The sequence below is a fragment of the Hippopotamus amphibius genome, chromosome 5 (assembly GCF_030028045.1).
Source record: "Hippopotamus amphibius kiboko isolate mHipAmp2 chromosome 5, mHipAmp2.hap2, whole genome shotgun sequence".
Lineage (NCBI taxonomy): Eukaryota > Metazoa > Chordata > Mammalia > Artiodactyla > Hippopotamidae > Hippopotamus > Hippopotamus amphibius.
The window spans coordinates 126,915,472-126,934,207 of NC_080190.1; positions in this window are offsets into that span (position 1 = coordinate 126,915,472).

The following is an 18,736-nucleotide window of genomic DNA, read 5'->3' on the forward strand; positions in this document are numbered from 1 at the left end:
TCAGGCAGGATGGAGCTGATGGCGCGAGGCTTCATCACACTACTCTGAATGGTGCACGATTCAAAACTTGTGGATTGTTTATCTCTGGAATCTGAACAACAGAAAGAAAATAGAGGGTTTTTTTTAATTAACAGAACCTCAGGGGCCTGTAGGACTATGACAGAAGAGCTAACATTTGGGTCATCAGAAGTTGCAGAAGGAAAAGAAAAAGTAGGTGGTGCTGAAAAATATATTCTCAGAAATAATGGCTGAAAATTTCCCAAATCTTGCACCAGACAAATTATGATTCAAGAAAGTAACTAAATCTTAAAGACAATAAACTCAAAGAAATTCACTCCAAGATACATCATAATCAAGCTTCAGAAAACTAAAGACAAAGAAAAAATTATGCAAGCAACCAGAAATGACATATTACATACAAGAGAAAAACAATTTGAATGACAGCAGATTTCTCATCAGAAACCACAGAGGCCGGAAGGAAGTTACAACCATTTTTCAAGTGCTAAAATGAAAGCTTTGTCAACTAGAGTTCTATACCCAGTGAAAATATCCTTGAAGAACCAAGAGTAACCCACACATGCTCAGGTGAAGGAAAGCTAAGAGAATTTGTCACCAGAAGACTTATTCTGAAAGAGTTTATAAAGAAAGTTAACTAATAAAAAGGAAATTATAAAAGGAGGAATTTTGGAATATCAGGAAGAAAGAAAGAACAACAGAAAGACCATAAATATGAGTAAATACAATAGACTTTCCTTTTCTGGAATTTTCTAAATTTTGTTTGACAGTTGAGGCAAAAAGTATAGTACGGTCTTATGTGGTTCTCAATGTATGTAGAGGAACTATTAAAATAAATATAGGGACTTCCCTGGTGGCGCAGTGGTTAAGAATCTGCCTGCCAATGCAGGGGACACGGTTCAATCCCTGGTCCGGGAAGATCCTACATGCCTTGGAGCAACTAAGCCCATGCGCCACAACTGCTGAGCCTGCGTTCTAGAGCCCGTGAGCTACAACTGCTGAAGCCCACGTACCTAGAGCCTGTGCTCCACAACAAGAGAAGCGACCGCACTGAGAAGCCTGCGCACTGCAATGAAGAGTAGCCCCACTCACTGCAATTGGAGAAAGCCTGCATGCAGCAACAAAGACCCAACACAGCCAATAAATAAATAAATAAGTTTATTTAAAAAAAAAAAATACGTGTATATATATATGGGGTTAAGGGGAGCTAAGGTTTCTATACTTAAACTGGTAAAATGTCTGCATCAGTAAACTGATAATTATATGTGCACAATGCAACACCTAGAGCTACCACCAACATACACAAAGAGATGTACTCAAAAACAATATAGAGAAAGCAAAATGAAACTCTAAGAACCATTCACATATCCCACAGGAAGGTGTGAAAGATAAAACAGGGAAATAAAAAAACAAAGGCAACAAAAAATAAAAAATAATATGGCAGACTTAAGCCCTAAGATATCAATAATTAGATTAAATGTAAGTGGCCCCACATACTGTATGATGCTGTTTATATAACATTTTTGAAATGACAAAATTATAGAGATGGAGAACAGATTGGTGGTCATCAGGGTTAGGGATGGTGTGGGAGAATGGTGGGTGTGGTGATTGAATAGTTCTGTATTTTTTTTTAACTTTTTATTTTATATTGGAGTATAGCCAATTAACAATGTCGTGATAGTTTCAGGACCTATCCACTCTCTCAATTCTGCATCTTGATTGTAGGGGTGGTTACACATGTGAAGAAATGACAGAAAACTATACACACAGATGTTCATCAACCCAAAGGGATGCTTTGACCTCATTTGCAGTCATTTCTCATTTCCACCCATAGCCCTAAGCAGCCACCAGTCTACTTTCTGTCTCTACAGATTTGCCTATTATGGACATTTCATACAAATGGAATCATACAATACGGAGTCTTTTGTGTCTGGCTTTATCAATAGCATAATGTTTTTGAGGCTCATCTATATTTTATCATGTATCAGGACGTTGTTTCTTTTCATTGCCGAGGGGTAGGGTGGTGTGTGAAGGTACCATACCTTGTTTATCCACTCACCAGTTGATGGTCATTTAGGTTTTATGACTAATCCTGTAAGACAAGCGCTCACATCAGTTTTTAATGTGCTCCATACAAGACAACAGGCATAGCCCTTCGTCTGGAAATAGTTGCTAACGAGAAATACACAGGAACTAAATGATGCAGGAGCCATAATTCCCAGCACTGTAGCAAACTCACATCCCAGCTTCTAAAATGTATAGAGAAGAACTGAACTGATACCAAGTCCCATCAATAAACAGCATCTATGTATCTACCCATCTAGCAGTGCTATAGTAATAACAATAATAATAAAGTGTATTGATGAGTTACTTAGTGCCAGGCACCCTGCTAAACGCTTTACATACATCATTCCACTCAATCCTCACAACAGCTCTATGAGGTGTGCGTTTGTATTATCCCTGTTTTCCAGCCAGGAATATTGGGGTCAAGGAAGGATTAGTATTTTATCAAAGGACACAGAACTAGTAAATAGTGAAGCCTCTTAGCCACTGTGCAGTAATGTTCTCTATCTAATATTAAAGTCTGCATTTGTAGTGAGGGCATACTGTGGAGAACAAACATACCTGGCTAAGATAATACAAAGAATGAAATAATGTCATTTGCAGCAACATGGATGGACTTAGAGATTATCATATTAAGTGAAGGAAGGCAGAAAGAGAAAGATAATACCATATAATAGCACATATGTGTGGAATCTAAAATATAACACAAATGAACTTATCTACAGAACAGAAACAGACTCGCAGACACGGAGAAGAGACTTGTGGTCACCAAGGGAGAGGGGTGGGGGAGGGGTGGATTTGGAGTTTGGGATTAGCAGATGCAAACTATTATATATAGGATGGATAAGTAACAAGGGCCTACTATATAGCACAGGGAACTCTATTCAATATCCTGTGATAAATCAAAGAATATGAAAAAGAATATATACATATGTGTGTGCGTATAATTGAACTGCTTTTCTGTACAGCAGAAATTAACACAACATTGTAAATCAACTATGCTGAATAAAAGAAATTTTTTAAATGCCTGGCTAAGGAGTTTTGATTCTATTCTGTAGAACATGGAAATGCACTGAAGGTTTTTGAGCAGGGAATTGACGACATCAAAACTGAGCTTTTCACTGACATTGCTATGTCAGATGATTTGGAGGGAGGAGACTGTGGGGACAGAAACTGGTATGGTGGCCCTAAAAATAGTTAAATCAAGAGCTCCTCAGGGCCTGACTTAGAGTAATGAGAATAGAAATAGAAAGGAAGGAAATTATTTCCAAAAATTTCAGAGGTAGACCCAAAATAACATAACAATAGGTCGACTGTGGAAGGCAAGGAGGTAGGTAATTTATTTAATCCTTTAAAAGAATAATCTACTGTAACTAAAGAAGCCAGTACAGAGCACAATTCAGCAAGAGCTGTGTGAATCAGGAAAACAAAGATGACAACAGGAGCTGGCTTTTTATCAAGTACTTGCTGTGTCCTTGTTTCAATGGGTAACTCAAGTTTTTCAAGCCTGGAAAAACTGTAGTGTCAGTAACAGCATTAAACTATGTAAGGGGAGAGGCTGCTAAGTCAGAAATTGTCCAAATCCATTCCATTCTTAACATATTCAGCTTGAGGTCATAGGAAGGCATCCAGGTAGTGATATCCAGAAAGCAGTTATTAATATGACATTCAAGATTGGGAGAGATTTTAGAGGCATTCAAGTAGGAGCTGTAATTTATGTCTTGGGATCACTGAGAGAAAGAATGAAGAAAGTGACAAATATTATTCACATAAAGAAATGAGCAAATTCTAGAAGTTATATAATGTTTACAGCTGTGATATGGACAGAGCCCACGATGGACTCAATAGTCTAAGTTATGGCGAGATAACAAGAAGATCCCAAATTCACTGCGGAATTTCACATTTCCATCATTGGCTGATCAGATGAAATGGATCTAGATGTACTATAAAGTTCAAAATGATCCTGATTAAAACATCTTCAATTCTATTACAGCCTTAAGGAGAAATAGTATTATTGAAGCAGAATTCTACATATTCCAAGAATTTCTTAAACTATCCTAAGTTGAAGTTTATCATTTTTGTGACTAACGCTTATTTTTAATTCAGGACACTTGGTCAGAATTTGATAAGTACTATTCACTAAATGAAAGACTGAAAAAAAAAAATGGGTTGCTCTAAAATAATTTGCCTGTCAAGAATAAATCACCTTTTCCATAAAGTCTTCAAGATTGTTCAAAACACTTTAAAGGGGTATATTTTACTGAAAAAGGAATAACTTCACTATTTGTGACAGAAAATGCAGCTATCCTCAAAATGTATATAACCAAGCTAAGGTTAGAGACAAGTCAAGCCAAAAAATTATCCCTAAATATCTTGACAGAACATTAAAGCAAAATTTCTGCTTAGAAAAATCATGTAAGTAGACCCTCAATTTACACTTTGCTCTCTGAATTGATAAGCAGTTCTTGGGATTTCACAACAATTATTGGAAACGGCCAGTTCAAAAAAAGTGATTTTGGATAAATCTCCCCTGGTGTGTTCTTAGCACGCTGCCACAGGGAAATATTTAGATGCTCAAAGATTCCAACTTGCTACGAAGAGATGATGGTGGAAAATTTCATTCTTTCATGTGATTACATTAAGTTGTTATTTTAAAGTGTTTGGAAGATCTTTTATTGCTTAGAGGAAATAGACATTCCTGAATAAAATTGTACTATGCAAAAGGATTTACTTATTTTAAGATGGATGTTGGTTATTTCTTAAAAGTGAGAAAAACACCTTGAAATTCTTTTAGACTGACTTGACATTTTCACCTTAAAAAAGAAGACATTTGGATATTCTCTGCAAATAGCAGTTTCATTCTAATCCTTACCACTAATGCTGTCACCAAAAGCTTTCCTTTCCTGTTAAAGAATATTCTTAAAAATCTTAAACATGGTCTTCTTAATTCATTCTAAAAATGGAAATGTCTGAATTCTAGTTTAAATTCTTAGCATGTGTATTTTTTATTGAAGTATAGTGGACTTACAATATTATACTAGTTTCAAAGGTACAGCATAGTGATTCGATATTTTTAGGGATTGCACACCATGCAAAGTTATTATAAAATCCTGACAACATTTTCTGTTCTTCACATTACATCCTTGTGACTTATTTATCTTACAACTGGTAGTTTGTACCTTCACCTATTTCGTCCCTCCCCCCACTTCTCTCTCCTTTGGCAACCACTAGATTGTCCTCTGTATCTGTGAGTCTGTTTCTGTTTTGTGATATCTGTTTGTTTGTTTAGATTCCACATATAGGTGAAAACATACATCTTTAATTAGCAACTTTCATAATAATTGCAGTGTCTCTAGTGGCCCTTTATTTGTCTTCAAATTCTATGTTTTTCAATTCTTTCCATCCTAGTACCTCTAAGGAAAGGGGAGAATGAATACATAATCATAGACTGAACTTTTAATCAAAGTTTGGAATTGAAATTTTAATTTTACCTGAAAAACAGCATGACAATTTTATATTGTAATTTTGTAATATTTTATTGTAAATATGGTTCAAGTTATTTTTCATCAAATAAATCAAAATGTATCAGAATTATCCCCCATGGCTTTTCAAAATCTCCCCCTAAGCACAGCAGCAAAGAATATGTTTCTAACAAAAAATGGAACACTTGTTAAAAAAAAGTACAGAGAAGAAGGCAGGCAGGTGGGGCCGCCTGTCCCCGCCTGACCTAACTGGGTCTGGCCGCCCACATGGAGGTCCTGCAAAGTGCAGACTCAGCCTCCCCAGGCTGATCGTCCAGGGTCTCATCCTCTCGAGAGGCTTAAGAATGGCTGAGTGCCTGCTTGGCTGCACGGCCCTGAATTTCTGCCTTCCCTGTGGGCCAGACTGTGTTTCAATCTGCTGTTCATGACCTTGGTTCATGCTCCACTTCTCTGGGGTGAAAAGACCACAGTGGACCCCGCTGATTGGACACAGATGGCCTTTGCCTTGCAACCCAATCAGACCCCCTGCTACAAGTTCTACCAGTGAGACTAAACACAAGGTCAAAGTGAATGGTGACTGCCCACCCCTTTCAACAGACCAGCAGGGCAGCCCATCCTGATGCTGAGGGTCTCCCCTAAATCAGGTCTCGCTCACTCCCCTCCCACTGCAGCCTTCTGCCGGGGCCCAGCCAGCCCTGCAGCCTGTCCTCCACGTACTCTGGACATGGCGGCCCATACCAGATGGCCATGAGATTAGCCGGCTTTGGGAGTGATTACCAATTAAGCTGCTGATGTGGAGAGGTAACCAACAGTTAATGCAAGGAGTTGCATCCCAGGCTAAGGATTGAGTTTACTACGACAGAACTAAGACAGATTTTCGAGAAAGAAAAGGAGGAGACAGAAATGGCACTCAAGATGATCTTCCAGTGGCAGAATGCAATGTAGACAGAGGATGGAAAAGGCTGGGGAGAGAAAGATAGCATGGAAACAAGTTTTAATAAACAAATAAATCTTTAATAACTGGCCTGGAATGAAATGGGGGTTCTGTAATGAAAGCAAAAGATAAGACCGATTTTGAAGAAAGAATCTCCAGCTGCTGGTAGCAGATTAAAAATCAGTTAGTCAACAAATTTTGAGGTCCTGTGTCCTAGGCAAGGGAGAGAAGCAATGAATGAAGTCAACCCTGCCCGCCAGGTACCGTCCTTCCAAAGGGGGAAACTAGTGCTGCAGCAACCAATGGTAAGCTTCCTCCCTTCACACCTCCCTCACAGAGGTTAGGAAGCCAGACACTCACTTCCCAACCTCTCGTGTCAGTAATCAAGGTGACCTTGTTTAGGCCAAGACCATGAAGGGGAAGATCTAAAGGAGCACTTGTCGAAACTTTGGCTTTCTTGATAGAAGACACGGATGCAGCAGGTGTCACCCCATTTTCCCTCTTCCTGCCTGGAACATGGAAGTAGTACAGGGAGCTAAGAGTCAACATGTATGAAGATAAAACACTAACACACTGAGGATGGCCAAGTAGGAGGAGAGAGGGGGTCTTGAGGGCTGTGTGAGCAGCTGGGTTAATCTGGTCACTGCCTGACTCTTCTTCTTGTATGAGAAGAATTAACCCTATTCCTGACACCAACTTCTGGAACACAACTCTCCCTGGCAAACAACTAAACCTGACCCTGGGGACTACACACAAAAGGATTCTTCTATCAAAAGAATATTGAGGGACTTCCCTGGTGGCACAGTGGTTAAGAATCCGCCTGCCAGTGCAGGGCACACGGGTTTGATCCCTGGTCTGGGAAGATCCCACATGCCGCAGAGCAACTAAGCCCATGCACCACAACTACTGAGTCCATGTGCTGCAACTACTGAGGCCCTCACACCTAGACCCTGTGCTCCCCAACAAGAGAAGCCACCGCAATGAGAAGCCCAAGCACCACAACCAAGAGTAGCCCCAGCTCTCCATAACTAGAGAAAGCCCACACAGCAACGAAGACCCAACACAGCCAATAAATAAATAAATAAATAAATAAATAAATAATTTTTTTTTAAAAGAATACACAGGAGTTTAAAAAAAAAGAATATTGAGTGGCTCACAGAATCTCTGAGAAGTCTAAAGAATTTTACAGTTCAAACTTAAGAGTTCAAGAACAAACATGCAAAACCTTTCATCAAAACTGGCCTCCTGATGAAGAAATCACCTGGATGCCAGCATGCTATGGCTGGCACCCTACCCACTTTCCCACCAGGAACACAGCTGCACAGCAGATAAGACCACCCTGGCACAGGCACCTTTGCTGTCACCCTAACCAGAGAATCAGGTGCCCAGGGAGCCTGCTGCCTCACCTTGCTCACTGCCAACCCACACAGGCACCTACGCCCTTAGTGCAACAAATAGACAGAAAATACGTAGCTCATTCAGCTCCTCCAGGAAGAAATACTCTTTGCCCTACAAAGATTCATAAGGTGGGTAATCTCCCAAACTCAGAAGAAGTTGCAGATGCAAATAATCTAAAATGAATTGCAAATATACACTGTTATAGTAGACTGTTTGCAAAAAATGAGTACATTCATTCCTTCCCTGCATCCACACCCTTTTACACTGTCATCTGTAGCTCCTCCCATCAGAGGTGGTGTCTGTTTCCTCACTGCTTGAATTTGGGCTGCTTTGACCAAGAGAATGAAGCAGAGGGACATTACAACTAAACCTCAGGAGAATAGGTACACACAGCTCTCCTGAGAACCCTCAGTTATCCACATGGATGAGCCCAGGCTGGCCTGCCAGGTGACACAAGAAACCTAGTTCATGGGCCCTAGTCATCCCAGCCAGCAGCCAGCAGCCAGCCCACCCTCATAAAAAGACACATAAGTAACCCAGTCTAACCCAGAAGACCACCCACCTGAGCCCAGTCTGACTGGCCCACCAAAGAATTTTAAGCTCAATAAATGCTTGTATAAGCCACTAAGTTTGGGGTAATTTTTTTTTTTTATGCCATAAAAGCTACCTGATGGAACTATAGACAGCAAAAAAAGAAAAAGAAAATTATAAAATAAAATAATTTCAGGTACAGAAGGGATTTGAAAAATATAAAGTAGGGTAATTTGGTAGAAATTGATGAAGGCCAGTCAATTTCTCTGGGAAATCCTCTCTGACAAGGGGATGTAAAAGGTGAAACTAAATCTGAAGGAGAAAAATCTATTCCAAGACGTAGAAGAAACATACGCCAAACAGAAGGGGCAGCACGTGCAAAGATCCTGGGACAAAAATGAGCCCAGAGAGGCTGGAAAACACGAGCCCAGTGCAGAGTGAAGAAAGGTAACATCGGAGGAGGAGGCGGCGCTGGGCTGTTTAGGGCTCCAGGCCGAGGTGGGGGGCTCGGGGTTTGTTGTGGTGAGGAACTCGGGTTTACCTGTGGAGAGGCACCTGGTTGCAGCAGGAGCAGAGGCTGATAGGCTGGTCCTGGGGCAGCAATGGGAAATCCCTGTCCCACTGCTCAGCTACGCTGTGGACATAAAACTGCTCTAGAAATAAAGTCTATTTTTAAACATTGTGAAAAAAAAGAAGTGGATTTTAAGAGATTAGTAGGAGAAAGAGAAAGAGAGATGCAGGGAGACAGGAAGTGGACAGCATGTAATACTTACTGAGAGCTGCTCTGCTCGGGGCCCACGGCTCAAGCCACTGGGCATCAAAAGGAAGCAGCGTGTAGGGAGGAAAGGGCAGGAGTTTAGATTCATGCAGACCCCACAGTGAGGCTGAAGGCCACCACTGGGACTTCCCTGACTGTCCAGTGGTTAACACTCTGCCCTTCCATTGCCGGGGGCGCGGGTTCAAGCCCTGGTCAGGGAGCTAAGATCCCGCATGACGCATGCCCCCCACCCCAAAAAAAGAAAAGTCCACCACTAAGGGCTCGTGTGCACCTGGGTGAACTAACCTACCTTACCTTGTATTAATACAGGGAAAAATAAGTATCTCAGAGGCTGCAGGAACAGTTGGACATGGAGCATACGTGAAGTGCTGAGCCAAGTACTGTCTAAGTGGTAGACATTCCAGCAGTTTCGTCTAATTCCCTCTCATCTTCCTTCCCAGAGAGAAGATCCAGTATCTGAATAAAAGCTGAAAATCCAGGGATATTGAAATCAAGATAGATCTCTCTCGGGAGCTGCTGTGAAATAAGCAGCTGTCTTTCTTCCTGCAAATCCCTCTCCATGACATTCTCCACGATGTTCTCATCTTGCACCTTCAGGCTACTGACACCAGCTTCTGTCCTAACGTGATGGTAAAACTTCACGCTAAAAGGGAAGGTGAATGGGGGAGAGATGGATTGGGAATTTGGGATTAGCAGATGCAAACTATTACATATTACATATAGAATGGATAAACAACAAGGTCCTACCGTAGAGCACAGGAAACTATATTCAATATCCTGTGATAAACCATAATGGAAAAGAATGTGAAAAGAATACATATATATGTATGTGTGTTTAACTGAATCACTTTGCTATACAGCAGAAATTAACACAGCATTAATTGTTGTCCTGCTGTCTGTTCCTTCCTGGGTCCTGCTTCCTACTGTTTTGAGATCCTAATACGGCACCTGCTTTCCTAAACTCCTGCCCCCCTGCTTGTTCCAACCTTCAAAACCACGCTTCCTGCACAGCCCAGGTTCTGAGCCTGACTCTGACCTCGGTGCCGTGATCAGCTCCCTCCAGGCCCCCTTCCTACCTGCTCCTGGTCTCTCCTTTGGCTTCTCCGGCCTCGTTTTTGCTCTTTTGCACCCATCTCCCTTCCATGTGTCACAACCAATTGCACTCCTGGGTGACATGCCATTCTGAAAGCACTGTCCACCATGGGAACATTGTTTCATAAAATTGCTTCTTTAATCCTTACATCACAAAGTATTCTTCTGCCTTTGCACTGGCTTTCCATCCCAGGGAATAAGTGAAATGGAAAGATGTTCTGTAATTGGCACCTATAGTCATCGGATAAAGTCACGAGTGAACCTGCCAATGGTATTAAATCCCTTATCAAAGGTGGATGAACTCTTCTGTAAATGTAATTCAAAAATAGCAGCAGACAGAAGGCAACAGGATGGGACAGCTTTGCTTTGTAGGAGGAGAAATTTGCAAGACGGGATTTAAAACGGACTAAACTTAGTGTATGAAATGGCATTTTTGTTGTAATTTTAAGCTTTGTAAGTAGAATCTATAAATATATGTGAGGAAAAAAAGTGCCAAGAAAGCTAAAAGAAAAAATATACATATATTAGAAAATACAAAAAAGAAAGAGACCTTTCCACAGATTCACAGAAATTAGAAATGGAAACAGTCCCCCGGCCACCTTGTTCGTTTCCAGGCCATCAGAGCTCATTCACGGGTGTTCCATCAGTCTAATTTTTTCGATGACCCAAGAGTCTTGACTCTAGGCCCTCATGTATAAAACCATCCTGCTGTCCAATGGACCTTCACAAGTTGTCAAGACTTCCAGCCCTTTAGCCTAAATTTCCAACATTCCAGTAGGTTCCAAAGGTTCCCTTGGCCTTCCCTGGCTGCAACATCCAGCTGCAGTGCTAAAGGGAGAATTTTCTCTTCCTTGTCAATCTACCTTTAAAATACCTAGGAAAGGTGAAACCTCATGAAAGCCAAGATAGGCCTTCTCTAAAGGTCACTGGGCTGATACGCAAGAACCTGAGTCCTGAATTCTTTGTTTCCAATATCACCAACTATCCCCGAGCCTTAAGAACATCCAAGTTACACTCGTAACTGTCCAAAGAGTTCATTGAAAGACATCATCAACACTACCAGCTGGGAAGGGCTGACACATGCCAGACATCACACCAGGGGCTTTATACACATCGACTCTGACCTTACGACAACCCTGGGGAAATGGAGCCTTGTCTAGGGTCCAAGGGCAAGTTCAATGCAGGTTGGAGCCAGTATCTCGGTCACGTCCATCTAGCTCGAACCCTGGCTTTTCCTGATGCCCTGGCCACTACTACAGCACCGTGGTCAGAGGGTGTCAGCACTTGGTCAAGTCCAAACAGAAAGTGTCTCCTGAACCAGGCGGAATGTGAGGATGAGGATGAAGCAGAGCTCCACACTTCCCAGGAGATGAGCTGCCTCTAGGGGTTCTGGAGAGAAGGAGGGGAGTCTTGCAGAGGCTTGGGGGACTCCAGGTCATGAAGTTGGGAAGAAAGAGCCCAGCTGCCCTCACTGGGGAGAGGGCAGGACGAAGACACAGCAGCATCCGATACTCGGCAACCACACGTGGCCGGCAGACCACTCCACCCCATGGTGGCTTCAGGGACCCTGGACCCTCCAGGGCTTTGAATCAAGAGCTGAACAGAGTCGTGGGACTGGGTGTTTTAAAGAACCAGACCCAGAACTTCTCCAAGGATTATTAGGACTCATTCCTGCAGTCGACTCAATAATCCCAAAGGCCCCAGACTTAAAGGGCGGGGGGGCAGCATTCCCCGACACCCAACCTTCATTAACCAAAGTGACGGGGCAGGAGCAGGCCTGGCAGGAAGGCGAGTCCCTGCTACCTCTCTGCTCTCAGCCTGCAGAACTGAGCCTACGCTTCAGCCTCTGGAATCTGCGGGAAAACGCGCTGACTAGACTGTCAGCAGCTAGCGGCGTGTGCCCCCTCATTCGTAGGGAAACGTCTCGAATCATCAGCGGAGCCTGCCTGGAGCTACTGATTTGCAGCTGTGTGACTACTGAGATAACACAGAGTGGAAATTTGGACACTGCAGGCCCTGATTTCAGCTTCCTAGACAAAGCTATGTTGATTACGTTGGCAGTTCTTGAAAGAACACGCAACGCAGCTTTTCAAAGTTGCAGCAGATCTTGAATTGGGACTCATTTTGACTCTATAACCCAACCGCAGAGGTGAAGCACTCAAACAGAATTGGAGGCTTAATTAAGAATCTGCTTATTGGGGGAAATAATTGTATTTCCCTTGCTTTTCAAGGGCAATAAATCTACTTCTAAGAAGGGTGTGCAGCAGACATGAGTTGGATGGAATCGCAGCTCTGCGGCTTGCAGTACACACAACTCCAGTTAAGGCACTTCGCCTTCCTGAGACTGCTTCCCCAGCCGAAACATGGCCACGCTCGCACCCAGCTCACACAGCACATGTGAGAAATAAATGAAGTCACTTGCTTACAGCACCCTGTCTTGTGCTAGACAAACTGGAGTCCTTCCTCTGATTAACAGGAAAAGAGAATGCAGCAGCTTGTTTTTACTTGAAAGGTATGACATCATCCTAGGACCCTTGGTAGAAATTCTAAAATACTTCACTTCCAGAGCAAAAATCAGAGGTAGAAAGAAACAGAATACAGAATTGCTTTTGTAAAATTTCAATTAATCTGGGTCAACTAATATGCTTTACGAAATTAGTCAGGAAAATTTAAAAAAAGAAAGAAATTATTCCATTAATCTGAGCCACTCCTCACTCTATAATTAGAAAATGCTTCCACCTTCTCCTTTCTGGAAATGTTGACCAAGCTTCTCATCAATGGAATGTATCCAGGCCTGAGGTTACCCAGGTCTGAGGTCATCCAGGCACTGTGTGTAAGGCTGGTGGAGAACATTGATTACATGCATGGTTTGACATGGGCACACCTGCACTTGAGCCCCACCTGTGCACCTTCCAGCTGTGTGACCTGGGTGATTACACAACAATAGGAGGAGGTCATCAGGGTATATGTCTTACAGTATCATTTTAAGATTAAATGAGATAGGGACTTCCCTGGTGGTCCAGTGGCTAAGACTCTGTGCTCCCAATGCAGGGGGCCTGGGTTCAGTCCTTGGTCAGGGAACTAGATCCCACACGCAGGCCACAGCTAAGAACCAGTGCCACCAAATAAATAAGTAAATTAAAAAAAGGAATAAGACAATGAGATAAAGTAGCATAGCACCCACTAAGAAATCATGTTAGCCAAAATTATTATTATTAATAAGCAATTTATAACATCTGAGAGTGCTCCATAACGTACATCGCATAAGCAAAGAAAGGTATTTTTTCATATAAGGAAAACTACATGGGCTATAAATTTTGAATGCAGATTCATTATTTCTAGCTTTTATATTTTAGTTAATACAACAGTGACATTCTCTCCCTTACATGGAAATCACATATAAATGTTTGACATTTTTTACACCAAAAAATAGGCAATTTTTTCCCATCCACTCAGACAGCTTTTTCTTATTTACGGAAGTTTTCATTTCATATTTAAAATTGTAGAATAGTAAATAGAGCAACTAGAAACAACAGCATTGCAAAGAAATCTAAAACATATTCTGATCAATTGAATAAAACCAGGCTTTCAGAAATATCTATCACATTTACTGGGGCTGTTGATAACGCCGCCCACACCTAGACTGCCTCACCGCCACATCCCTGTCATCCGTGCTGACCCAGAGTCTTATCAAGGAAACAAAGCCCATGAATTTCCGGACCCAAAGTGGAAAGAGATTAACTCTGGCCCTGAAATAAATCACTTCCTGGTGTTTTCACTTCCAGACTTCTAACATTTTCCCTGCAGTTTTGGACATGATCAGAAGTGTTACACATCCATCGCAAAGATGATCAATTACACTCTGACCCCAAATAAAAATGGGAACCTGTAGGTTAGAATCTCATCATTGTCACCTATGTGGCATCATTTTTTTTACATAGCTGACAGTGACTTTCCTAGTATCTAACCTCCCTTTGAAGAAAGTCTTTAAAGCATGAGAAGAGGCCCGGTGTCAATTAGGTTGCCACTAAGTGATGCAAAAGAAGCAGAAACAGACTTCTGTGGTTGCTGATGAAATGTTAAGCGAGCAGGTAGCTGCTACAGGCTGATAACCATCACTGATCAGCGGTAAGAGGCTGACACTCATTCATTCATTTTCTCCTTAGGACATGTAAATAGCACATAGGCTGGGAACTTCGTAAAGCAGCTAAGAGTGACTGCACATACTATTTACATGTACATCTAAGCTTCTTCAATTTGAGGGAAAGGCTAGTGTATGGAGAGCTTGTCTCCCTAGCTTCATATAAAACCTAGATTCCCCTCAAAACTTAAACTAGAACTAAGTTCATTAATCAATCCTCTTTCTCCTGAGGTGGTTATTTTCAGTCTCAATTTTAAATGAGATGAAACAATGAGTTTGGCCTCTCTTTTCACAATAACGATGGTCGCCTCCTTAAACCTGACTCCTCACAACTGACCCGGCACAGCAAGCAGACAGTTACATCTTTTTTTCTGTTTGTTTTGGAAAGACCGAATGGAAAGCAGAGTCTACACCTCACACAAGCTGCTCTGCCTCATTTCTCTTGGAAAAAGAAGGTGATGACTGATTTATCCAAACATGGTTAAGACATCTGGTCTATTGTGTTATCCTCCCAACCATCAAGGGTCACGGTTTTATGACAAAATAAAGAAAAAGGGTTAAGATGCATTGAGTATTGTAAGGAGCAGGACAATAGGAGGAGAGGGCATCTAAAAACCTCTATTTATAGTAAAGATACTATTATTAGCAGGAGTTTTTATGCCAAGATTATCAAGAGTGAGTGCGTACACCCTGAAGGCTCTGTTGTACAAGTAAAAACTCGAATTAGGCTCCTGAAGATGTTATCAGATACAGAAATAGCTCTTTGGAAAATTGGTCATTGTGAGGGTGAAAATGACACATTCAACCCCTGACACTTCTGACACCACAAACCCACCAGAGCATGACCCCTGGGGTGGGGGGGGAGGGTGGTGGTGGGAGCAGTGCCACTAGCAAAGGGCATGTGTCCCACGTGCTAGGCTGTCCTTTGCAGGGAACAGATGTTGAGCACGTAAAAGTAGACAATGAATCGAGAGATTGGGATTGACATATAAACACTATGTATAAAATAGATCACTAATGAGAACCTACTGTAGAGCTCAGGGCAATCTACGCAATGCTCTGTGGTGACTTAAATGGGAAGGAAATCCAGAAAGGAGGGGATATGTGTATACGTAGAGCTGATTCACTTTGCTGTACAGTAGAAACTAACACAATATTGTAAAGCAACTATGCTCCAATAAAAATCTTAAAAAAAAAAAAAAGATTATAACAACAACAACAACAAAAAGATGAAGGCAGGTACCCAGGCTCTTCCCTGTGTGCTGAGGCTACAGCCACGGCGTGTCTCCCACCGATAACAGGTAGGAAAAGCGCTAGACTGATCCCTTTCTACACTGGCACAGCCCAATTCCTCACAGAACTCTACTGCTTCCAACACTAAAAGAACCACCTAATCCACAGAAGCTTCCAGCCAGAGGGGTCCTTAGAGGTTACCTGACCCAGTGCCAGAACTGACGGTGCGCTGACATCCAGACAGTGAAGTGACTTGCCAAGGGCCACACAGCTTATGTGGGGCAAAACTTGAATCACTCCTGATTTCGAAGGTTGAGTGACTTTCATTAAATTGTGGACAAAGTCGCTTTCTCTACATAATTGTTTATCGATCCATGAGGATAAAGGCACTCCTGTGGCTGCCCTTCCTGGTGCTTATGCAGCTAAGTGGGTCTAATGTTGTCGAAAGCACCATATGAAGACCATTTCCCAAACTCAGCAAATAAGCTCCATTACCCGAGCAAACCAACCTCTTAATTTATGACCCAGGTTTTCCTCTGACTTACTGTTCTTGCTTACAAAAGACAGCAAATAAGACTACACCTAGGGAAATAACACAGCCCCCAGATTCTAAAAACGGTGGGTAAGGAGCATCACCCTTACAGGGAGGACAATGTGTGATGAACTTGGTCATCATTCTGGGCTGAACTATGTCCTCCCAAAAGATATCGAGTCCTGACCCCCAGGACCTGTAGATGGTCCCTTCCTTGGAAGCAGGCTCTCTGCAGATGTTCAAGTTAAAATGAGGTGCTAGGGTGGCCCCTAACCCAGTATGACTGGTGACTTTATAAGAGGGAAATGTGGACAGTGGAGGGCCCTCATGGAGAAGACGAAGGCAGAGCTCAGGAGATGCTTGTACAAGTCAAAGCATAAAAAGACTGCCAGCAAACCCCAGAAGCTGGGAGAGCAGCAGGAGAAGACTCTTCCCTCACAGCCTTGCTAGGAACCAGCCCCACTGACTCTCTGATCTTGGACTTGTAGTGTCCAGCGCTGTGACAGTAAATTTCTCTTGTCCAAACCACCCAGTTTGTGGTACTTTGTTCGGCAGATCTACCAAACTAGTACAATTACCTCATCTGCAAAAGGCTAGGTGAACTAATCACTAACTGACCTCACTGGCCCTCCCATCCTGAACTACCCCCCTGCCCGGGTTCGGTGTAGATGTGGACTGTACAGAGACCCTAAAACCTGTCTACGGCCATGAGAGGGGACACCAGGCATGGGAAACAGCTATGAATGGGAGGACACAGTCCCTGGGGCTGGAACTCATGTCTCCCAGGGAAGATGAGCTCTAAGCAAGTAATTTACAAGTGTGGCATGGGCTGCAGAAACACAGAGGCCGCCCTGGGGAAACTGGGCTGGTCTGTGGCCAGGGGAGGCTTGGCAGGGACAGGAATGAGGGTGAGGAGTCAGCACCCCCGCAGAGCAGGTACAGGAGGGCAGTGTCACATTCCACAGCCTACAGTGACTCCAGGGGAGGGGACCACCTAGCCGGGCAGTGAGGGGAGATGGAGGGCTCCAGGTGTCATAGACGGTCAAGGCCACACGGGGCTTGGTGGCAATGTAGCAGAGGCAGCAGCACGAGTCTAAAAGGAACCCTCCACTCGTGAGTCACTTCCAGACTTCAGTTATATTTGGATTTCTATTGGGCTTAATGGCATCGTCTCTGTTTCCTATTTCAACATGGAGTCAAGCAGGCCAAAAGCAGAAATGATGACTAAGCGCAGATGATTTCATCTAGACGGCAGGCCAGTTTTCCTCTTCAACACGTCTGCTCATTAGGTTCCTGGGAGAAGGCGTATGCTGTGTGTTTGCTTATTTGTTTGAAAATAGCTAAGAACAGTTTGACAAATATGGCAAAATACAAAAGGAAAGAGACACAGACCATCAAATACTGATCATATTGGTTTCTGAAAAAGGATGACCACACTCTGGGAGGATTAATATTGTGATACTAGCTGCCCTCTTCCCACCCTCAAGACAACCCAGGAATAAAGGCGTGTAGGCCCTGGATTTTCTGCGTCACTTTTAAGATTTCTGTTCTGCTCTTTGCATTATTAATAATTACCATTAATATTTACTGAGTACTTAGTATATGCCAGGCACTGGCCAGAACTCTTAACACTCATTTTTTCTTAATACTCCAGCCCAGAAAAGTGGTGACTTTTATTATCCCCATTTTAAAGATGTGGAAACTGAGGCCTAGCATTATTAAATAACTCATCCTCAGTCACATACAAACTAAGTGGTGGAGCCACTTATAAAGTCAATGATTTCTGAATTCATGAGGAAACTGGTGACCTCCCTGGATTTCATCCTGTGTGTGGATGTATGGAGAAAACCAGAGAGGTCCTCAGGCCGCGCTCACCATCATCAGAGCACTGGATTTCCAGCTGATGGAACCTGAAAGCATTTGTCTCACACTTTCATGTTCACACCCAGCTTTCTGAAGGGCAGATGAGCACCAGGGCTGTAACATCTTTGTCCATTGTCATCAGGTCAGCCAGGATGTGTGCAGAACCAGCGTCCTCTATCCCAAGTCCCATGAGTATCACTCTGTGAGGTCTAGAAGCTTCCCAGGGTCTCAGGAGAGAAGATCAATCCACAAACAATCTCATGTACACCAGTTCTGGCCAATGGATCCAATTCAAAGCAGCAAGTGTATTTTGAGCTGTATAGCAGGAATTGTCAGCTGAATCTCAAAATCTATTCTTCCTGCTTTTTAATAAAAGGATTGACTCTTTTAAAGCCAAGCTCATTTCCTAGTGTCTGTCACAGCCATCTGCTTCCTGGTCTAACCGTAGAGTTGGAAGCAATAGTGTTGTTCTTCCAGGAAGACTCCTAAACAGGGAGGGGTTTCCTTTTGGTTTTCCTTCTTCCTCCTTTCCATCTTGGAATGTGGTTCAATGGCTGGAGCTCCAACAGCCACCTTGGACCACGAGGTGACCTTGGGAAAGGTAGCCAGTCACAGCAGAGAGAAAAGATAGAATAACCCTCAGTCTCACATTGTGGATCCACCAAACCAGCCC